This window comes from Mycteria americana, chromosome 2 (genome assembly GCF_035582795.1).
Source record: "Mycteria americana isolate JAX WOST 10 ecotype Jacksonville Zoo and Gardens chromosome 2, USCA_MyAme_1.0, whole genome shotgun sequence".
NCBI lineage: Eukaryota > Metazoa > Chordata > Aves > Ciconiiformes > Ciconiidae > Mycteria > Mycteria americana.
This window is the reverse complement of record NC_134366.1, coordinates 109,932,039-109,953,115: the sequence shown is the minus strand read 5'-3', so window position 1 is coordinate 109,953,115 and position 21,077 is coordinate 109,932,039. Positions and strand designations below refer to the sequence as shown.

At 46.4% G+C, this 21,077-nt stretch overlaps 1 protein-coding gene across 3 annotated transcripts in view; it reads right to left on the bottom strand.

The window, feature by feature from the left end:
• The window catches only part of ZNF516 (zinc finger protein 516), a 104,678-nt gene extending 96,945 nt beyond the window's left edge, over window positions 1–7,733 (bottom strand). For 2 of the 3 annotated variants that reach the window (XM_075494267.1, XM_075494264.1), the window contains exon 1: window positions 7,560–7,733. The gene's annotated coding sequence lies outside the window, so the exon portion shown is untranslated. The other variant, XM_075494265.1, reaches the window with a different exon arrangement.
• Between the last annotated feature and the right edge of the window lie 13,344 nt (window positions 7,734–21,077).

Genomic DNA, 21,077 nt, shown 5'->3' with positions numbered 1-21,077 from the left:
GACCAAAGCAAACATGTATGAAATACACTCAGGGTAGCTGGAGCGGATGCTGTTGGTTTGAAAATTGTCTGTCTAGCCTCTATGCTGAGTATTTGTTTTTATCATTATACTATAAATGAAAACATGTCAGGAGGCTAAAAATAGCTACAAATTGTAATTACATATGCTTTGTAGTTTCTGTTTTACTTTGAAAAGAAGATTAAAAGCTAGATCATTTTAGAAACTGGCCTTAAAGATTCAGGGAGCCACAAAATTGTTCTACTTTGCAATTTGGAGTACACTGCTGGGAAACATTTCCTTTGGGACGTACATATGACGGCCCCCAACACGGTGAAGCAAGCTCCCAAGGCCATACAGCACGGTGGCAAGAAAGGAAAGGGAGAAGAGTAGACAAAGAAAAAAGTAATTTCTCAGAGATTCTAAGAGTGCCCTGATTACGGATGTAATACTATAAGCTTTAAGTAGAAGCTAAGTGCTGTGTGCTAAATTCATCCCTGCACACAGCCCTGTAAATTCAGAGTCACTCTACTGAAGTTACCGTGGGTTTACGACGACTGTACAACAGCAACACCTGGCCTTTGGCTTCTGTGGCAGCCCCTAATGAAACGTGGATTTCGTTGAACAAGCGTTAAACTACGCAATATCCTGCTGATACAAATTAAATTATTTTCCGTAAGCAATCACTCTAATGAAAGGTTAGCAAAAATGGATCTTAAGTAGTCATCAGAACGTAAGTGGTTTTGAATCCAGAGTAAAAACCCTCTGTTCCTCCACGACATAAGACTTAAAACAGTTTAGACCAGTGTCTTCATTAAGATGTGACTTTGTCACCCTGTAAACAGCCACTGTCCCTGCAACAGGCACTATTTGGAATGCTAGCAGTAAACAAATGCATTATCTTACAGCAGCCCAGTGCTACTGCTAGAAAATACCTGCTACAACTTATTAGGCAATAAGTAATTTGGCAGCGACTTAAGAGATGCAACTGTTGTCCATCCGCGCACTAATTTAATCTCAGAACACATGCTTAGTGCCCCGAGTCCGTTTGCATAAGTGCTGTTGCCATAACACAGTTTCAGGAACCCAAGGAGAAACTGCTAACATGAAGTGTGTAACAACGCTGATGGGCCTCTACAGATAACCAAGATGTAAACAACATCAAAAAATGAGTAACCGAGGTTGAGTAATCATCGCATCAAAAAAAACAGAGCTCATTGGCTTCAAATAGCAAAGCAGGTTCAGCAGATCAAGAGACCGAACATTTGCTGACTAACAGTTAGGTAATGAAAGTAAACATTTGCAATGAAGTCGTCATCCTAATGAAAGCCATGGCAATGTTAACTACCTGGACCATAATCCACTAGCATGTTTTAATGCGGGCTCACTAACATAATATTTACTAGAATCGCTCCTGCTGGAAAAGGAAAGGAAGTCTCACTTACTTTTAACATAGAAGTGACAATCAAGAAATACTGCTACTTGTTAAGTCTTTCTAACTCCCAAGTACTGTACTGATGATGCCCAGAGAGTTACTGTGCAGTTACAGTGGGTAACTGAAAAACAGAATTTTGCCTTCAGTGACTGAGTCAGAACAGCTTTATCCTAGCACTGAAGTGTATAAACATTTGCAGCATGTAAGATGTCTGCTTTGAAAAAGCAATGTTGCTCCAAGGTTCAAATATTTATATTGCAGATATGTAATCAAATAAATGCGACTTTTTTTTTTCCTGGTTTTTTTGCCATGCTGTGATTAATTATCTGGATTAAGTTTATGGCTACAGAAAGAAAAAAAAAAAGGGAAAAAAAAACCCCACACTGTAGTAAGTTCTAGCTGATTAACTGCCAATATTGTTAAGGATTTCAGACTCACATACAGAAACTGTAATTCCACGCAGAGACACCCTCATGCAACTCCCAGTAGTCAATGGGAGTGGCAAGCATGCTTATTAGGGGACAGCACTGGGCTCACAAGCAACAAGTCAATTTACAGGATGGTTGTACACACTCTTACCCAACTGAGGAACATCACACAGCTATGAAAAACAGTAGTAGTCCATTTCCCCTTTCTGAGCAGAAATCTTATGCCCATTCAGGCTTAAAAGGTATGTATCTACAAATTCATACTTGTGCCTCAGAAACTTAGACAGGCACATTTTACTTGTAAAATTTGCAAGCTCAGACAAGTTGCTTCCTGTAAAATGCAATCACTTTGTATTTCAGCTTTCTATTTTGATGACTTTAAGAAACAATACAGTCAAACCCAGCTTTCCAGTTTGAGTACACACATACAGACTTTGTCACTGGTCTCACAACAGCTTATGCATTGGCTCATTTTGCATACTGTACGTAATCCCTAAGAAGTCCTGGAAGTACTTGGCATGAACTTAAGTCTTCACAGAAATGAGGTCTTTCAAAGTTGACAGGTTTTGGACCATACTAAAAATAGATCCCCCCATTAGGGTGGGATCTCAAGTGTAAAACTTGCCAGTTAAGACCACAGGTACCTATAGGTAACTCTGTTTAAGTCACCTGCACGTAAAGACTTTAAAAAAAAAAAATCGGAATAAACAGACTGCCCAAAGTTTGCAGGAGTTGGTGACTACATCATTCATCCGATGATACTCTTCCAGGCTGCCTGCTCTGGTACCAGATACACAAGCACCCACAGCAAGGTGCATTTTAAAGGGTACTCACTTTTCAGTCAACTGAAGCCAACATCCCCGCTTCCGAAGCAGATCTGTAAAGTGTTAAGACAGAAACATCTCTTTTTGCTAAAACGAGGGATGGCTGCACTTAGGGGCAGTTGAACAGGCAGAGATTCAGAACGATGGCACAATCGTTTTCACCCCTTCAATGTGCATTTCTGTACCGATAATTGCTACTTTACATTTTGGCGACAGCACGATACTATGACGAACTATAAAAACATATGATGAACCTAATTTTTAAAGCAAAGACATGAGTCCTGTCACAGGAAAACTTTAATCTACAAAAGCTGAATGCCACTGCTGTTGCTCCATGGCAGCCAGCTATCCTGTTACCGAGGTCACTTGCCAATAACAAGAGGTAGCTTTCACCTTAGCGATGTAAACTGTTTTCTTTCCTATGATGCACAGAGAAGTAGTCGTTCGCATTCACAGAGGGACGGTATGCAGCTCTTGGTGCACATTGTTTTAGTCGTGTACAGCAATTTAGAAGGTCGTGCTCAGCTTAGATAGGAGCCGTGCTAACAAATACCACTCCTCCCTCTAAACCTGTTTTGGATGCCCTTCTGTCAGATCATTCCTCAAGACAATGTTATTCTCACCGATGTTTAATTTTTCTCTTTTTTTCTTTTGTAAGCATTATCTTTGCGTATTACACTAACAGTTTAGAGGGGGGTTATAATACCCTATTGTTCACACAGACCACACAGTATTTACCACTAACTAGATGTCACTTCAACATCATTCAGTTTTATAGGAACTGAAGGCTTGCAAACAAATCCCAGGCAAGAATTATTGGAGATACCTGAAAAATATGCTACACCAGGAGCTAGTGAAGGTGTACACCATGCCAGTAACACAAACCACTTTATTATACAGAGCTCATTCAAGGCGGCTATGGCAGCTACTCTTGTGAAACTAAAGACATCTCCTGGAATAACTGCATCATAACACTGATTCCACCACAGGTGCTCCTACACAACTTCAGCTTCCCATTTTACCAAGGGGAAAGCTCCAAAAACCACCACGGCCCACCCCTCCTCACCGCCTGGCGGGACAAGATGGGATGTGCAAAGCAACGCACGACAAGGCCGGCCGGCCGTGGGTTTGCTGTGACAGAGCTGAAGGACATGCTGGCGGGAAACAAAGCGGCAGCGCTCACTGAGAGACAACTCGTCCCGGCCAGCCGCCGCAGACAAAACTCCAGGAGCGAAACTCCCAAAATACTCCCCGCCTCGACGAAAACTTCGCTCTCATCACCACCACCCCTCCCCGGCACTGCTCTCCCCCCGAAACACCCAACACCTCTTGCAATACAGTTATTTTTGGCCCACTAGCAGCAGCCGGCCTGGGGGGCAAAAGCGGGGGCCTCGCTGGAGGAGCAGGCGTGCCACTGCACCAAGCACCCACTACCACCCACACCCATCCGTGGGGCGCAGCCCCAGCACCACACACACACATGCATCAGTACACACATGCACCTGCCTCAACGAAGCACCCCCTCGCCCCTGCACACACACACCTGCACCCATGCGATCCCCATCTCGGCGTGCACACGCATACCCGGCCCCCCCATACCCAGCAGGACCTGCAGGCATGCACATCTGGCCCACGTGCAGCGATGCAACATACGCCATCCCTGGCTCTGCATGCGTGCACACACACCTGTCCCACTTGCAACAACTCCCCTCGGCCCCGCGTGCACCTGCCCTGCATCCGACAGCGTGCCCCCAGCATGTACGTACACACACACCCCTTGGCCCCATCCACGCACCGCCCGTGGGGGTGAGGGGGAGATAAAAAGGGGAAGCAGCTGCAGGTCACTGCCCTCCCTCAGGGTCAGCATCCTCCTGCCTGGTCCCCTCCAGGACATGCAGGGCCTTAATGCACCGCGGGAAAGCAATGGTCAAAAATCAAGACACGCACACCCCACAAAATAAAACTCTCAGCTATCAACCTACCCACACGCCATGCACAGGGAGGGGGGCACAAAGCAAATCTGACAGAAGAGCTTGAAAAACAGACCCCCCCCAAAGCAACCCACGTTTTGCCATTCAGCTTCTGCTTGAAATTATGCTTTTCTCTTTTTTTTTTTTTTTTTGGGGGGGGGGGGGAGCCAACCAAATACACGGTTGCCAAGTCGAGTTAATGAAAAACCCTTTGGCTGTTAACTCATTTAGTGCAGCAAGCATGAAATAAAGTCCGTGGCAGGGGGCCAAAGCGCAGCAGCCCTTTGCCGGGCAGGCTTCTGGGACCTCTCCCCGACCGCCGAGGAGCCAGCCCAATTTTGAAGAGCTGCGATCTTCCTCTAGAAATCAGTGAATCCGCCTCAAAAAAAAAAAAAAAAAAGTAAAATATCGATGGCACCGCCAGGCCCGAGGACATTTTTCCGTAAGGGCACTTTTGCATCCACTTCCAAAAAAAGCCCAACCCCACCACCCAGAAGCAAACTGCGAGGGGATCTACCTAACGAGGCCGGGCGGAGGATGCGCACAGCGCCGGGGCGGGGGGCGGGCAGCGGCCCGGCCCGGCCCGGCGGCTCCTCGTCCCACCTCACCTCGCCGCGCCCCGACACCCCGGGGCCGAGCGGAGCGGGGCCGGGCCGGGCCGGGCGGTGGCGGGGGGCGGGCCCGCGGGCTGCGGCCGCCCCGGCGGGGCGGGGACCGCCAGCGGGCGGGGGCTCCGCGGCGCGTCCGTCCGTCTGTCCGTCCCCGTCCCCGTCCCCCCCCCCCCCCCCAGCACCCCCCGCGCCCCTCCCCGCCGAGGAAACTTCTCCGCTCGCAGGGAAAGAGTTCGGCTCCCCGGCCGAGGAGACGCTGCCGGCGGCCTGGGGGCGAGCGGGGGGGCGGCGGGGAGCGCCTGGCCATGGGGAGCGGAGGGGCGGGAGGAGGAGGAGGAGGAGAAGGAGGAGGAGGAGGAGGAAGAGGCGAGGGAGTTGCGCCGCTCCCCAAAAAGGGACTTCGACCTCGCACCGCTCTCCGGCGGACCTCGAATTACACATTTTTGTCACAGGTCGGATCCTAACGCACGTCGGCACAGCGTCTAGTTTATGAACTCATCAGCCTAATTTCATTATTTAATCATGCGCCCAGCAATCGTGTTTCCTTAAGAAAGGACTGACCTATTTTTGGCTGGAGATAAACGATCATGTTAACAGATGTTAATCTTGTAATCTGTTTTTCCTGTAAGCACTTCGCATACCCGCGTTTCAGACATTTAAAAAAAAAAATAATAATAAAATCTTTCCCAAACGACTTGACGTCACGATTCAGTTCTTATTAAAAAAAAAAAAAAAAAAACAACCAACCTCGCAATGGTTTCAAAGACATTAAATCTTTTTCACTTTATAAATGCTGATTTGTTCTGCCTCAACTCCCACAGGCTTTTATTTGCATTTCAAATTCCACAGGTTACACCAGTCGCCTTTTCAGAAAATGTAAACCAACAATAAGGCAGCAAATGGGGGGGGGGGGGGGGGGAGGGGAACCCTGCATCTGGATTAAATAAAGACCAGAATTAATGTTTAGAAAGTAGTCCGAGCAAAATTATATCTGCACGCCCAGTGCCCGAGCGCCTCCGTATCTATAGGGGTAATGTAAAGGATAAGCTGCGGGCACACACAATGCGCATTCCCCAGAAGGTCCCTGTCTGCTGCTGGGAGCTTATTAACGCTCCTAATAAATGGTGCTGACTCCAAACCGAGACTTTTCGGCTTAAAACACAGGGTTTGCCTCCAGCAGTTAATTGCAGAGGCTAGCTGGTTGGAGGGGAAAAACAACGGCCGGCTGTCATGCTCCGCACGCCTCCCCACACGTACTGCCTCTTTTAGCACCCCACCTTGTTCCCTCGCAGCAAAGTTTGCCCATCCAAACTTTCCTCAACTTGCCCAAGTACTTAAGTCGCATTAGGATCGCGACTAGGCGCTATGCTAATTATCACCGAAGATAGTAGCGGGGGGAGGGAGGGAGGGACGAGGAGGAGGAAAGCTTTTATAGCACAAAATGTCTGGAACTGCATTATTTCTATTCTTCTTCTCTCTCTCGCTCTCCTTCCCTCCCTCCCCTCGATCCCCCCCCCCCCCCCCCCCCCCCAACATACAAACTCCCTGCCTCTCTCCCCACCCCACCCGCATCAAATGGGCTATTTTCCTCTTCTGGAAATAATCGCTACGGAGACATTGTCCTTCGAGCCCTTCTCGCTGTCTGTATGTGAATAATTGTCTTCTCTGCCCGCCCACCCCCAACTTCCTTTGATAAACTGTGTACTTCTCTAACGGGGATCACGCAGCTACCGACTCGCAACGGAGCGGAGAGTGGCTAAAAAACAAGGGGGGACACACACACACGACACACACAACCACGCATCGGGCATTCCACGCACACGCCGAATCGGTAACTATCGGGGAGGGGAAAAAAGAAAAAAAAAAAAAAAAAGACCCATTTAATAATTTAAGTGGCTACTGGGGGCTCGAAGACCCATCACCCACCTTCATTAGCCGAAGCATTTCACTTTGAAGTGAGGCAATTTGTTCTTTGTTTCTTAATGGATTAATATCGCAGTCCGCCCCCCCCCCCCCCCCCGCCCCTGACGGCGCGTACAAAGCCAAAAGGCTCCCGGAGCCCGCAAGCCCCCCCCGGCACCACCACTGCAGTAAAACCGACCTCCTCCTCCTCCTCCTCCTCCTCGCGAAACAGCGCAAAGTTACCATTTTGGAGCCGCTCCGATGACCGGGGGGACAGTCCCCGTTCCCGGGGGGAGGGGGGGGGCGCGAAGTTTTCTTTCCCAGGGGCGCAGCCCGAGGACCCCCGCCCCCCGGGCCGGGCCGGGCCAGCCCCCCGCCCCGCCGCCCCTCACCTCCTCCGCTGCCGGCGGCAACGTTTGGGGAAGGGCGCGCCGAGCCACCCGCCGCCCTGAAGGTGAAACCACGCGCCGCATGCGAGCGGCAGCGCTGCACATGATCCGCCGAGCGGCTCCACTGGCGCGGGCGGGGGCGGCCCGCCGGCCCCCGCCGCGCCCCGCGCCCGCGCGCCGCCCCCGCCCGCCGCGCCCGCGCGCCGCGCCCGCGCCCGCCGCGCCCCGCCCGCCCCGCCGCCGCCGCCGCCGCCGCCCGCCCCGCCGCCGCCGCCGCCGCGCGTCCCCCGGCGGCCGCAATGGTCTGGCCGGTGCGGAGCCCACGCGCCGGCCACTATTGTCTCCGCGGCGCAAAGTTGGGGCGCGGGGCGCCGGGGCCCCGCCGCCGGCCGGCAGCGGGAACGGCAGCGGCAGCGGCAGCGGCAGCGGGGGGGGCGAAGCCGGGCGCGCCGCCCCTCCGCCGGGCGCCGCGTTGTGCGGGCGCGGAGTCGCGCTCCTGCCCGCCGCCGCCGCCCCGGTTCCCACGTACCTCCGCCGCGAAAGGTGCGGGCTGGAGTTGCCCCAGACGCGTTTCTATTAGAAACTTTTTTTCCCCTTGCGCTCTTTTTTTTTTTTTTTTTTTTTTGGGGGGGGGGGGCGAATTCCGCTGGTAAAATATTTATGGATCTATTGAAATGCGCAGAAACAACAACATTAAAGTCCTCCGTCGAGATCAAAGAGGAATACTGTTCAACAGCCACGCTGGGGAAGTTGAAAGACCTCCGAACAAATCAATCTGCCATATGGCTTTTAAAAAAAAAAACACACACACCAACAAAAACCCACCACCACCGCTCCTGTGCCTGAAAAGTTCAATTCTTGTTTTCCTGCGTGTTTGCGGAGCCCGGTTTAATCACGCCAAATATGCGTGCCATAGGCGAGGGGAGTATGTTTAGTCTATGGCTGGAAAGCCTAATTTAATCTGCTAAAGCTCGGTGCTAGACATCAAGGGTGTGGAGGCTTTTTTTTCTCCTTCTTTCTTTGTCTCGTAATGTGCGATGACGTAGAATTGACAAGGAGGACTTTTGACGGAGGGTCGGTGTTATCTCGACGCCCCGCAGCGCCCTGGGCCACCGCCCCGGGCCGGCGCAGGCCCCCCCGCACCCCCCCCCGCCCTCCGCCGGGCACCCCGGCTCCGAGCCCCCCGCCGGGGCTGCCCCGGCCCGGCCCGGCCCGGCCCTGCGCGGGCGCACCGGCCCCGCTCCTGCCTCCCCTCCAGCCCCGTCTTGCGCTTGGGACGCAAACCGCTCCGGCACCGCCGGCAAGGAGGAGAGAACAGAATTGGGGCGGCGGGGGGAGGCTTTAAATCCTGCCCTTTCCAGTGCTTATTACCAGAACCCTGGGAATAAAGGAAAGGGGCGGGGGTGGGGGGCGGCGAGCGAGAGGGAAAGTTGGTAATGAAGGATACACGAATCATAAAATGTAAGCTATGTGTGATTAATGATCTGCACTAATTTGAATAGCAGGCGTGTTAAAGGTCATTGACAATTGTTGCTGCTTTCAGCATGAATGCCTGAGTGGGATGTATTTGGGACAATCAAATTTAATTCTAATTCACAGGGGGGAAAAAAAAAAATCATCGGACGTGCGTAGCAGCTGGTCAACATATAGAGAGGACGCGCTTTAAAAAAATGTGCTTTGCCTGTCCTTCAAAGGCAGCTTCGTTGCACGAAGGCGGTGTTTTTAAATGCCTCGATAGTAAATAATGTATCTGGAATGTCTGGATTTTGTTCCTTATGCATCAGCATCTTTCCTGCACGCTTTTTCAATCGCAGGCCAAACCGTGTTCCCAGTTACTCCAGACTCGCCACGTTTTGCGGGAATTCCGAGTTCGCTGATGCCGGATTTACCTGCGAGTGGACCGGAGCGGACGTCGCCTCTCTAAACTTGAAGAATTCACCCCAGGCACACGCCTGTAACACAAGAGTGTAGATTCTCTAATCACAGTTTATATAGCACTTCAGCATTTCTTTACACAAAGAGTAAGAAATCCATTATAAATCAGCATTCCTGGGCAGTATTTAGAACTACAGTATTAAGCTAATAATTTCCATATGGCAAAAATTGACAAGTCGCAGCAATGAAAGGTGCATGAGACTTCCCAACTCCTCTACGTAAAAATGTGATTTTTACGACCTACTCCTTTTCTCTCATACTCTGTAGAGATTCTCTTCCTTAGACAGTAAAACACGAGAATACACAACACAGTGCTTGCTCTATTACTTCATAATGCTTAAAATGCTTAATATTTTCCACATTTGCTTCCACAGGGCCCAGTCTTGCACTCCTTGTTCCCATAACAAAATAGGATACTGAGGCTACCGGGGGTGAAAGGACTGCAGAACGCATCTCGGGCTTAGTAAGAGAGGGGTATTCCACTTTAATGGAAAGGCAATTAAAAATTCAGAAGACGCAGAGACTTTAAAAACAATCAAGCGGTATATTAATTTCACAGAAAGTCACTAGCAGAGTTCCTCTGTCCATGTAATTTTAAATAGGAGATTTTCTCACATTTCTTCTGCTGAGTCCAGCACTTCTGGGTTTTAAAAGCAAAACTGGAACAGTATAAGAATTTAATAGACTTAAAAGATAGACAAAATGTATTTGCATAATGTCGTCAATGTTGTTAGAAATTTCAGGTAGAGAAGATATTCTTAATTTTCAAATCGTTGGTAACGTACCATTACCATGGGTGATTAATCTGTTCGCAGACACTGTTTACCCGTTTTATCTTTGCCAGGAATCTTCCAGGAGATGTCCTCCCATTTCAAATTCTTTAAATTACAGTATTTCGTATGAGAATGTCAGCGATATTAATGGCTCAATACGTGTTTTGCTATTTATAGACTCGCATGTATAATAATTCTGGCTAATGAAATACTTGGAGCAGGAAAACATTTATTTACTTTTGCTATGGTCTAATAAATTATTTGTTCAGCGTTTGGGACCAGGCTTTCTCAAGTTAAGGAAAATGGCATTTTGATGAAAGTCTGTGCGATGACTTGTCTGCATAACTTAGCCTTAGGAATGATTGGTGGAAGTTTAGATAAGAAAAGGTTCCCGAGAAACACCATCGTCGAATAGCAAGGAAAAAAGGCCGTCTCTCTAAAAGCAAAGCTGAAAGCATATATAAATACTTCAAGGCAGGCAAACAAGCCAAGTTTGGATTACATTTTATATATGTGCGCGCGCGTGTGTGTGTGTATACATGTCACATACACAGATCCATTCGGTGAAACATAACCTGGAGGAGTCAGTCGCTTTAGCTTTCGCTGTATGCTTGCTCAGAGTTACTCAGGTTTTGCGCCGATGAATATTTTTCATTGTTAAAAATCTATCTGAAATTTAGAGAATGTATCTAAATAATGCTGATCCAGCATGGCTTAGAGCTCTTGATTTTTTTAAGGAATCTGTCTCTCCATCTCCAGACTCGGACTAGCATTTTCCTTGGGGTCTCCCGTCATATCTATCTCTCAACGACCCTTTCTAAACACAGCCCTTAGCTTTATAGTTAATTCTCCAGTTCTGCCAATAAAACAATATATATCTATTTTAATCTAAACCAGAGATTTTGCTTTCAAAGTGTGCGTGGGTCAGAAAAAAAGAGCACGCAAAGCCTGCCGACAAATAATCTTGTCTTAGTCTTTACATTCTAAGCCGGACTTTTCCTTGGTATATTTGGAAATACAAGGAGCATGTGCAGCAGTTACAAACTGGAAGGCGCAGGCGGCTCTAATACCCTTGTACCTCTGCAGATCACTGCACAGAAACATTCCCAGTGATGCTTTCTAACAAGAAACTAACATTTCTGACTCCAATTACAATGGGCCACTCTAACGCGGGTGTGCTTTCAGAGTTTATGTGGGTGGCACAAATTTTGCTCTGAAACAAAATGGTTTCAATCAATAGCAAGCGTATATTCTTGGATAAAATACATTGACTTCTCATGTGCACCACAAAAATCTTTCTCTCTTCTTCAATTGTGCCTCAGTAGCTGTGCGGTGTCAGGCTGCTCCCACAGTTTGTACTATTGAAAATGCACCACGACCCGGCAAAGTTTTGCATGCCGGTGTACTCTGGGTCCGCATGGATTGAGGTCAAGCTCTTGCGCCCAGTTAATTTAGTCAGGCATAAATCTAGCAAATGGATTTGAAAATAATTTTCCATTCGGAGAGCTGCACATATTTCGGGATCTGAAGAACCTATTACCATGTAACCACAGTAAGCGACTTGGGCATACCTGATGATAAATTGTATGGGGTGTCGAGATGTGGTCATATCCTCTTTACCTTCTACTCATACAAGTTGTCCCCTTGCTATTAATGGAATTGCTTTAATGATAAAAGATGATCAGTGTTTGTCTCCGTCATCTCATTTATGGCACATAATGAGCTTTTCTTTATGGCAGAGGAGACTTTTAATGAATAATAATCCGGAGACTTTTCTTGAAAAATCAACATTTTTAACTCTAATGTCTTTCATATTTGCCCCGACCATCAACACAGTTGCTAGGATATAGCCTGATTTTGATTTTTGTGCTTTGATCCTCTCAAACCCACATTTTTTTCACATCGCGTTATTCAACATCGCTTTTACAAAGACACTGAGGAAGGGAGCAGAAAAAGTTAATATTGCAAAGTAAGTACAGCCTCAGTGTACATGGTTATTTTGGGTTCATGCTAAGTGCTGCATATAGTACCAACTTTTCCAGCCCTGGCAGTCAGATTTTTCTCACCCATATGTAATTTTATAAACTACATCACGGCTTCACAGCAGGTAGGGAGCCCACAAACCTGTTCTTAATTTCAGCTTAACTGAAAGAATCTCAGCAGCAGCTGGTTTCAGAATAGCTGATACAGACTTCCACAGATGTGGCCCATAATAGGTTCAGAAATAAAAAAGAACTAGGCCACAACGTACAATTAATTTCAAGGAAGACAAATTCAATAAGGATGCCACTTTTAAGAGTTTTTTTTTTTTTAAGAGATCTTTGGGAGGGCATATTTCTGTGGCCTGGGTATTTTTCATGCTGTCTCCCGGTCGTAATAGCGCAGTACACCGATTTTCTGGCAGGCTGGACCTGGCTGTTAGCGGGCTGTGCTCTCTCGAAGCAAAGAAACGGGCTATTTCTGAGTTGGTTTCGCCTCCCCTCCCCCTCGCCCTTCTTATGTTCCTCCAAGCATAACTGATAGTACTGGCGTGCTTGTGCGCTTTTCTAACTGGACCAGACAAAGAGGTACAATATCTAAAAATGACCTCTGATGAGACAGCGAATGTGCCGCTCGATACAACTGGGGAAACTGGGTGCTAGCTCTAAAACGACGTGTTATTTGGTGCTGTTTCACAAACTTGAAATAAAGGAATACAGAAAAAAAAGTTCCACAAATGTTCATTTCTGGAGTTTAGTAAGGGGAAGGCTTTGAACGGTTTCTGTAACTCCGTGGTAAATGCATGGATGTACTATCATCTTCTGCTGAGTGAAAAATACCTCAAAAGTAAAAGTGGAACAAAACAGTCACTTGTTCTCACTAACAAAATTTCCCTTGACGCTCTGTGCAGTGGTCTAAGTGTTTGAATAATCTTGGTTTATATGGTCTTTCAGCTCAGGCATGCGAGGAAAAAGGAACTTCAAAAAGAGAATATTTTACCTGACGTGTACTATTTTAAGGCTTCAGTAATTAGAGAACTGCAAAGGTCAAAATAGCCATCAATATCACGAGCAACAGAGTAGAAGTAACATGTTTAAGAGGAAGTTAGTTGGTTGGCTGTAACATAATATGCTGTAAGTACTAGGATGTGGATCTGCAATGACGAGCAGCAGAAGAAACAAAAAAACTTAACCGGCATCAGATATTTATTTTGCTGAAAGCACACGAGAACTTGCAAATAAGAAATCGAGATGCCTTCAAGTCTAAATCCCAGATTTTGTTACCTCATTGCAGAGATGCTGCAACCTATACTGAGGTCCATCCGTACAAATCCATTCACAGGCTGGAGAAAAAGTTTGCCACTGCTTTCTAACCTTTCAGTGAGCCAGACAAAAACTCGGGCTTCAGAAGCTCCCAAACCTTTTTTCCACCTTCTGCATCTCATTTGAATCAGAAATGTGTGGCATTAGCCACTGCTGCGCACCTCTTAAAGCCAAATCACGCAATCCTAGGTTAGGGTGGGTAGCTAAGAAGTTGCTGTGTATCTGCTACTCCTAAAACTGTGTGTTCCAGCCTGTATTTCTGAATGGGCATAAATTAAAAATGAGTAAAAGTACAATGATTACGTCTGAAGAAGCAGTAGTTTGCAACAGTGTAAGTCACAATAAAGATGCACAATTCTGGAGAAAATTATTTTGAGAATGGGAACTCTTCCAAAAACTTCCCACTATTTCTTTCATTGCTGATAGACCATTCTTCTTCCCTGTACAATTTTATGCCGAATTGGCTACTTTTTTAATTTCCCCATAAATCACGCAAAATTCACGACTCCTTTTTTCACGTTTGGATCCACAAATCAACCGAGTGAATTCACTCTACTGAGAGAAAGAGGCTGAAACAAACACCCAGGATCATTAGCATAAAATTATTGGCATAAAATTATCCGCACTTTTAACAACAAAAATTGCAGAAGGCTTCTAGTTTGTTGCTTCCATTGGGTTCGAAAGACAGAAGTGAGTTAGGGAAGTCGGTCCGCTACAGACTTTGCGAGGCATTTGCCTTTTTCCTCTGTTAAACTCCAAAGCTAATAAACCCGGAGCATTCAGTAACAAGTGAGGCACTCATGTCAACAAAGGCCTTACTTAGAGACGGCGAGGTTTTGAGAAACTTCTGTGGCGAGGATTTGAGGATATTTTAGTCATATGCAGCGTACTTTGAACGCGCACTTTTGCTTCTCTGTTTCCTACAGTATAATCCCCTTTGCTCCCCCCCCCCCCATGTTTTAAACCGAGCACAGAAAAGGCCGAGTGTTAAACTACACTGTTCAATTGTCCGGTAAGTACACAAATTCTGTCCAAATCAGAACAAACTTTCAAGCAGACAGAAAGGGGTATTTGGATTTCTATTTTATCCCGGAAACCCTGCTGAACACCAGTGCGGCGGGGAATATAGCCATATCAGACCAACAAAAGGCTCCTAATGTAGTTAAGACCTCCTCCCCCCGCCTCTCCGAGGAAGCCGGCTGGCATAGCTTTTGCTATCGGAATTGTTTGCAGAATAACCAAACTAAAGCAGTTCCCTATGTGGGTGCCTCATTCGGGAATAAGCAGCGCTTTTATTCTAAAATACTTATCTCGCTTCCTGAGGAGCTGAACAGGCTATTTGGAAGATACTGCTTCGTTTTGGATGTTGTTCTTGTGGAGAAATACCTCATCTTTTTTTTTCTTTCTATTTACATTTTCATTTGCTTCTCTGACAAAAGCGGCCATGCACTCACTCAATAAAGCAGTTATCACATACGCCAGCAACTCTTAGATTCCTTCTGCTGTGCAAAAGATTCCCGAGTACTGTTTTTATTGCAAAGGATCCCATTAATATCAATGGTGCAAGCATCCTGTTCACTCCTAGGGGCTTTATATAATAAAAGGGTTACGCTTAATAAAGTCAAATATGGTAGATCTGCCCTTCACATCAGTAGTACGACAATGTTCTCGTAATACAAGATGTACCACTAGTCATACTTTCATTGCTATGATGTATGGTGCCATGTAATATCCCACATATTTTTCCCTAAGACATTAGAACATTTCATGCCAAATCCCTCTATCACCTAAGGAGTCCAGGATCCTATTTATTTTGGTGCGACTTGGTGTAATAAAAATAATACCTTGCAAAATAAGTGCTGTAACAACGCTGCCAAAAGTGCTCACAGAACGATGCTGTCGGTACTGTCCAAGCCAATGTTTTGTCTCTCCAGAGAAGAAGGATGCATAGGAGTGTGTACTGGCAACTCCATTTGGTGTGCCTGCATAGTCACTAAAGCTAAAGTTTCTGTTTGTTTGTTTGTTTGTTTTACAGAATTAAAGAGAGTTGGGTTCACCATTTGGCGCTTAACTCCCTGAAGGCTCCGCTAGGTAGAACTGACCTAACGCACGCGTCTGTACCTCTGTGGTCCATAGGAGAGACGGCATGAGGCATAGATGGGAAGAAGAGGTCAAGGGACTGCGAAGAGAGGCCAGGAGCCCTCTGGCAGCGCTCTCTTGCCACGTAACCCCAGGCACCGTTACGGTGGTCCCAGCGCCAAATCCACGCGAGGTCAGCGACCGGAAGCTGGTGTGAACAGCTGGACACGAACCCGTGCTCCCCCGCTGCCCTCAGCTGTAAGAGCCGGAGACGGGTGACCGCTGAGACCTCAGCCAGGGGATGGGGACTTGCTCTGCTGCGGGGCCCGGGACAAAGCCGGCTGGTTTTGCAGACCCCTGCCCACCACCCGGCTCGACGTCTGCTCCTGAAACCTGCTCTGTTCCCACCTCTGCCTCTTGGAGGGGGCAGCGTGGCAGAGCGTTAACAGTACCTCAGCACGCTCCTCATTTCCGTGTGGCCCCTTCCAACTGAATGGAAGTGAGCACAAGTGCTTCTGCAAGGAGTTTGTAACCGCATTAGTTTTACCCTCCAGAGTTTTCTACTCAGAGTCCACACCACTCTGCTGTAGGGCAGGCATAGTAGCCATAATCTGGTTATAAAAAAAGTGCCCGTGAATGGGATATTTGCATGAATGACCTCATTTTTCACTTGCTCACTGGAACATTTTTAAAAGGAAGTATTTGCTTGGTTGGTAGCCAAGTGTTTTCTCCTTGACTACCAAATGCGTTTAGTCCATATTAAGGGTAAAATTATCTCCAAAGTTCGCTGGTGATTTCCAGACCCTGTGAGATTTGCACACAAGAGACTGACAGCAACTTTCTTATGTAATCATTTCCCACCATATTTCAAAAAAATGTGGTTTTCCAGATCCTCCTGACTTCCAAATGCAAAGTGGAAAATGTCCAAAAAAGGCATTACTTCATCTAATGCCATTTATTTAGCACACATACAATCCCACTGTCCTCCTTCTGCTTTATCAAAAGCAAGGGGATGTGTGACTACTTCGTGTAACCTAAAGTTTCTGCTTATCTGGACTCGCATAAGTGCATTCAGCAGCTTCCTCAGATGTACAGTTAATGGGAAATTCTGTGAGTTTTACACTTAAACTTAATCAGATATATGAATGGAAGAATGTAATGATCAAAGCTATTGCAGAGTCCTCCACTCCGACCTTTGGGCCCATAAACCCATGAATGAGTTACATTCATCCACATACTAGCGCGTTTTTTTCATCGCTAATGCAAAACGGGTTTAGAACTCCAACTATTAATCTAAGTTGAATTTCACATGAGCTGCGCACGAGTAGATACTCAGTCTGTACCGAGGGTTTGTAAGGCTTGTCCTCTTTTCACCCCGCGCAGCTTGGCTCCCAGCGCAGGGGCAGGCCCGGCCGAAGAGCCCGCTGCGGAGCAGATGAAGGAGGAGAGGGGAAGGACTGTGCCGCCCGGCAGAGCTGACGTGGCTGATGGGGATCCCAGGCGACTACTGGCTGACTGCGGCTGCACCTGCGCCTACCTGCCTGCGGTACGGCACGCACCACGTTCCCCTCTCCGCGGGCATTGCCTGCAGCCTGCCGCAGCGTGGGGTGCAGGACGAGCGCATCTCTCCCCTGCTCGCAAGGCGCCGCGCTGGGTCTGATCCCTGTTGCAGCCGTATGTACGGGTTTCGGGGGGGACTCCGCTCACGCGCTGAATAAGTCAGGTTTTCTCTCTGAGCCTCGTTTTTTGTAGCTGCAAAATGGGTCGGTACTATGAGAGAGCTGCGCTCACTACTGCTGTGATGAAATACTCCGAGACCTTTCCTGACCCAGGCAGAGCAAGCCACGGCACAAGTCATGCATGGTACCTGTGCTTGGAATTGTGTTTTGGCATTTTGATGTAACACAGCGCGTTGCAAGGATTATACCCATTCAGCAATCTCTGCCGAAGCGGTTTTGCACCTTCCTTGAGTTGGCTGTGCAATCGGAGAGAGGCGGTCGCGCAGCTAAAAGAGAATAAATATAGGCTGAATAGAGCATAAAGTCTGTCCCAAAGACAAGCCAGAGAAAAAACAGGGGCTAATGGCAATCCAGTATGGGTTAGTTTGGTTTCTTTTAGTACTCCAGGGTGGTAGGTCAGGAAAGCGTAAGCCGAGAAGTGCCCACTGAGATAAAGACCTCTAGGATAAAAATAGCCCTGTCAATACAAACTGAATAGGAACCAACAGACTCGATGGACTGACTGGGACCTGTACTTAGGGACTTTTTTGCTGAAAAGTTAAAATTTTGTTTGTGTTCAGATTTGGGAAGTGAATAAACAGTGCCTGAAAGTAAAGGAAAAAAAAAATATTCCTCAGCCCTGATTGATACGATTTACTTTTGTTGTTTTTAAAAAAAAAAAGCGTACCATCCAGACACACCTGTGTGCCAAGTTTCAACCTGATGCAATTGGATACAGGTGAGATATTAAACCCCGAAGACCAAGTTAACAATGGAAACAGTGACAGGCTGTTACCAGTGGTAAGGAGCAGTGGCTGCCATTATAATAGTAAGTTATACGTTTTTCACAGCATAGGGGGACAGCTGATAAACGCCGAACCTGCCTGCTGGCTGCCTTTAATTTGCCTGTAGTTTGTTTAGGCTGCGCGACTCTAGGAGTGACCTTGTGTTTACTCATTAATTCTGCGAGTCACTTCGTGGGGAATTAGAGCAGTAAAGCAACTAGAATATTTTTAATATCAAGAGCGTTTTGCCTCCTTTCTTCATTGTCTTTGTAATTTAAATATCCTGTTGTGTAAGCCTAAAGGCAGGAAGTGAGCTATACAAACGCTTACAATAACAGTATTAGGTTGCAGATAAGCCCATGTGCTCAGGGGTGTCGGGTATTTTTTTTTTTCCCGGGGTAATATAAGTTTTGCAAATGCTAGAAGAGATTATGTTTTCTCTCAGGAACGCATTTAAAATCTTTCAGAATAAGCTTTGTCTGTTACGCACAAAAAAATACCCTCCCGATAACAAGAAATGACTTTGGCCCGTAATGCCAGACTTTAATTATTTAGCTTCATGCTGTATTTGTGTTTCTGCCATGAAACCCAAACCTTTTCAGCAGGCAGAGACGGAGTGGTGGGGTAGGTGCCTACCTATCCTCTCTGTCATTATTTTCCCTCCGACTCAGCACTGTTTTAATGCAGATCAAATCCTTGGCATGTCCAGAGCTAGCACAGATATTCTTACACTTCACGCACCTGGCAGTCAGCTTTCCTGCTGAGGCTGCTGCTCAACTGGATCGTTTCCTCTCGTGGCGATTACACTTGGCTCTCTGCAATAAAAGACAACAAGGACTTCTTTACAGGTGATAAACACAAGCTTTTTTTTTTAATAGATACCTGGATTTATGGGCCTAAGGAAGAAAGTTCTGTTAATGGTAATATTTAGAATATTTCTCAAATGAATCACATAATTTTTACAAGCCAGATACGTAACTAGCATTTCAAACCATAAGCGATCCATGTAACCTACCAGTGCTGCATTTAACAAAAGTAGGACATGATTTCTGAATCTGTTCTCTAATGAGATGATCATGCTGACCGTCCTGTTCTTACCGAAGTCAGAGAGAGCGCTGTTGGCGAGCGGCTCACGAGCAGTAGGCTTGGGTGCTTGCATAACTCATCCTGAATCACACGTGGTGACTCTCTGTAGGTGATCATCTTGAACACGACAAAACGTTTGATCTTCGCGGATATTTGCACAAGCACATTTGCACCCACACGGCACTTACACGTTTATATCCCATGCATGGCATTACGCGTAATGAGATTTTGACATTTGTGTATATGCAGGGTGCTAAAAGGCAAAATTGCCCTGCGCTTTGCCTTTATAAGCCTGTCTTGGCAGACAGCTAAATTTTATCAGCGTTTAGCCATTTGTGCTGTAATTTGCATGCAGAGTGTCTGATTCAGGCTCAAATTTTAATGAAAATTTCAGCCAAAACTATTTAGCTGTTTCTGAGATTGAGGTTAACAGAAACCAGGTTGTTTTGCCCACCTTGAAACATTCTGGATCTTCTCTGGGAATTATTCTAGCACCTCCACAATTTGAAGCCAGAGTCTGAAAAATCTGAAGAGGCTCCCTGTGCTAGGGCTTTGCCTTTTGCTATTCTCGTTATACATTTGGCTGTGTTATAAGTCTGTGAAAAATCACAGTTTGCACATGCTCCATCACTACCTCTTCAACTGGAGTTGCTAAATTCTAAGAAGATTCTGCTGTAACTGAGGATGCTCAGGTTTCTCACAGCTGGTAGCGCCAACTGAACCACATATGCCACGTCCTCAGTTATAGACTAGTGTCCTCGCTATTCCATGCTCGAATATATTATTCTAGGATAGATTACAGGGGCACAGCCAAAATTTCACCATACTAAGAACTCAGAGCAGTAAGGTTGGGATCAGTTCCAACAGCAACTGCTAAGAGGAAGGTAAATTAATTTATGTTCATGAAGCGTTCAAATATTGCAGAACTGGTCACCACAGAAAATCTCACGAGGAATTTAATTATTCCTTTTTGACAGAAGCATACGGTAAATAAGGCATGGGATAACAAGCTGCTTTGAAGATAACAAAATATAGAATTACTACTAATTCCTGAAACTTAAATGCTGCTTTGCAATAAAATTAGTATGTGGCTGTGCAATTAAAGATGGTGCCATAAAGCACACATATAAGGGGCTGAGTGAGCAGGCATCCTCAGTATTGGCACTTTCTATATCATTTTGTCTACACGACTTAAGAACACAGTAAAGAACATAGTTCCTTTAATGTGTGTTTATACATTCACACAAACGCATGCTTATAGACAGCTTGCCTGCAGTTCAAAATAATCAAATATTGGTGGACCATGCAGTGGTTAATAGTTAATTGCATTCGACAATATAAAAAAGGCAGGAATAACTAATCTGAAGTTATCGGAGACAATGATTTACTAGACATTATGGTCAACCCACAGCATAGAGCTTTCAGCTATCCCCCCCCGGAATATTAAAATCTGTGATAACCAGTGAAGTACGAAGTGAGGGGCTTTCTGGAGTTTCCATTCATGTCTCAGCTAGCTCTGAACAGAACAACCAGGGGGAACTGTCTGCGATAAACTTCTCTTTGTCTTCACCTCTTCCAGCTGCAGTAAGCGAGGAGCTCCACTTTCAGCTATGGAAATGAACCGTGATTTCATTTTTATAAGATCATATTTCAGTAGCCTAGTTTGAATAATAAACAACTACTAACTTCCAGAGCGCAGAGAAAGACATACAATTTTTAAAGCACATCCTGTTTGAAGGACTTCAGGATATAAACTACTTAAGAGAAAGAAATTGTAGAAATAAGTGTGAGAGAACAGAATTGTTCCCAGTACAGGGAGGTTGTCAGTCTTTCTGCACTCCTG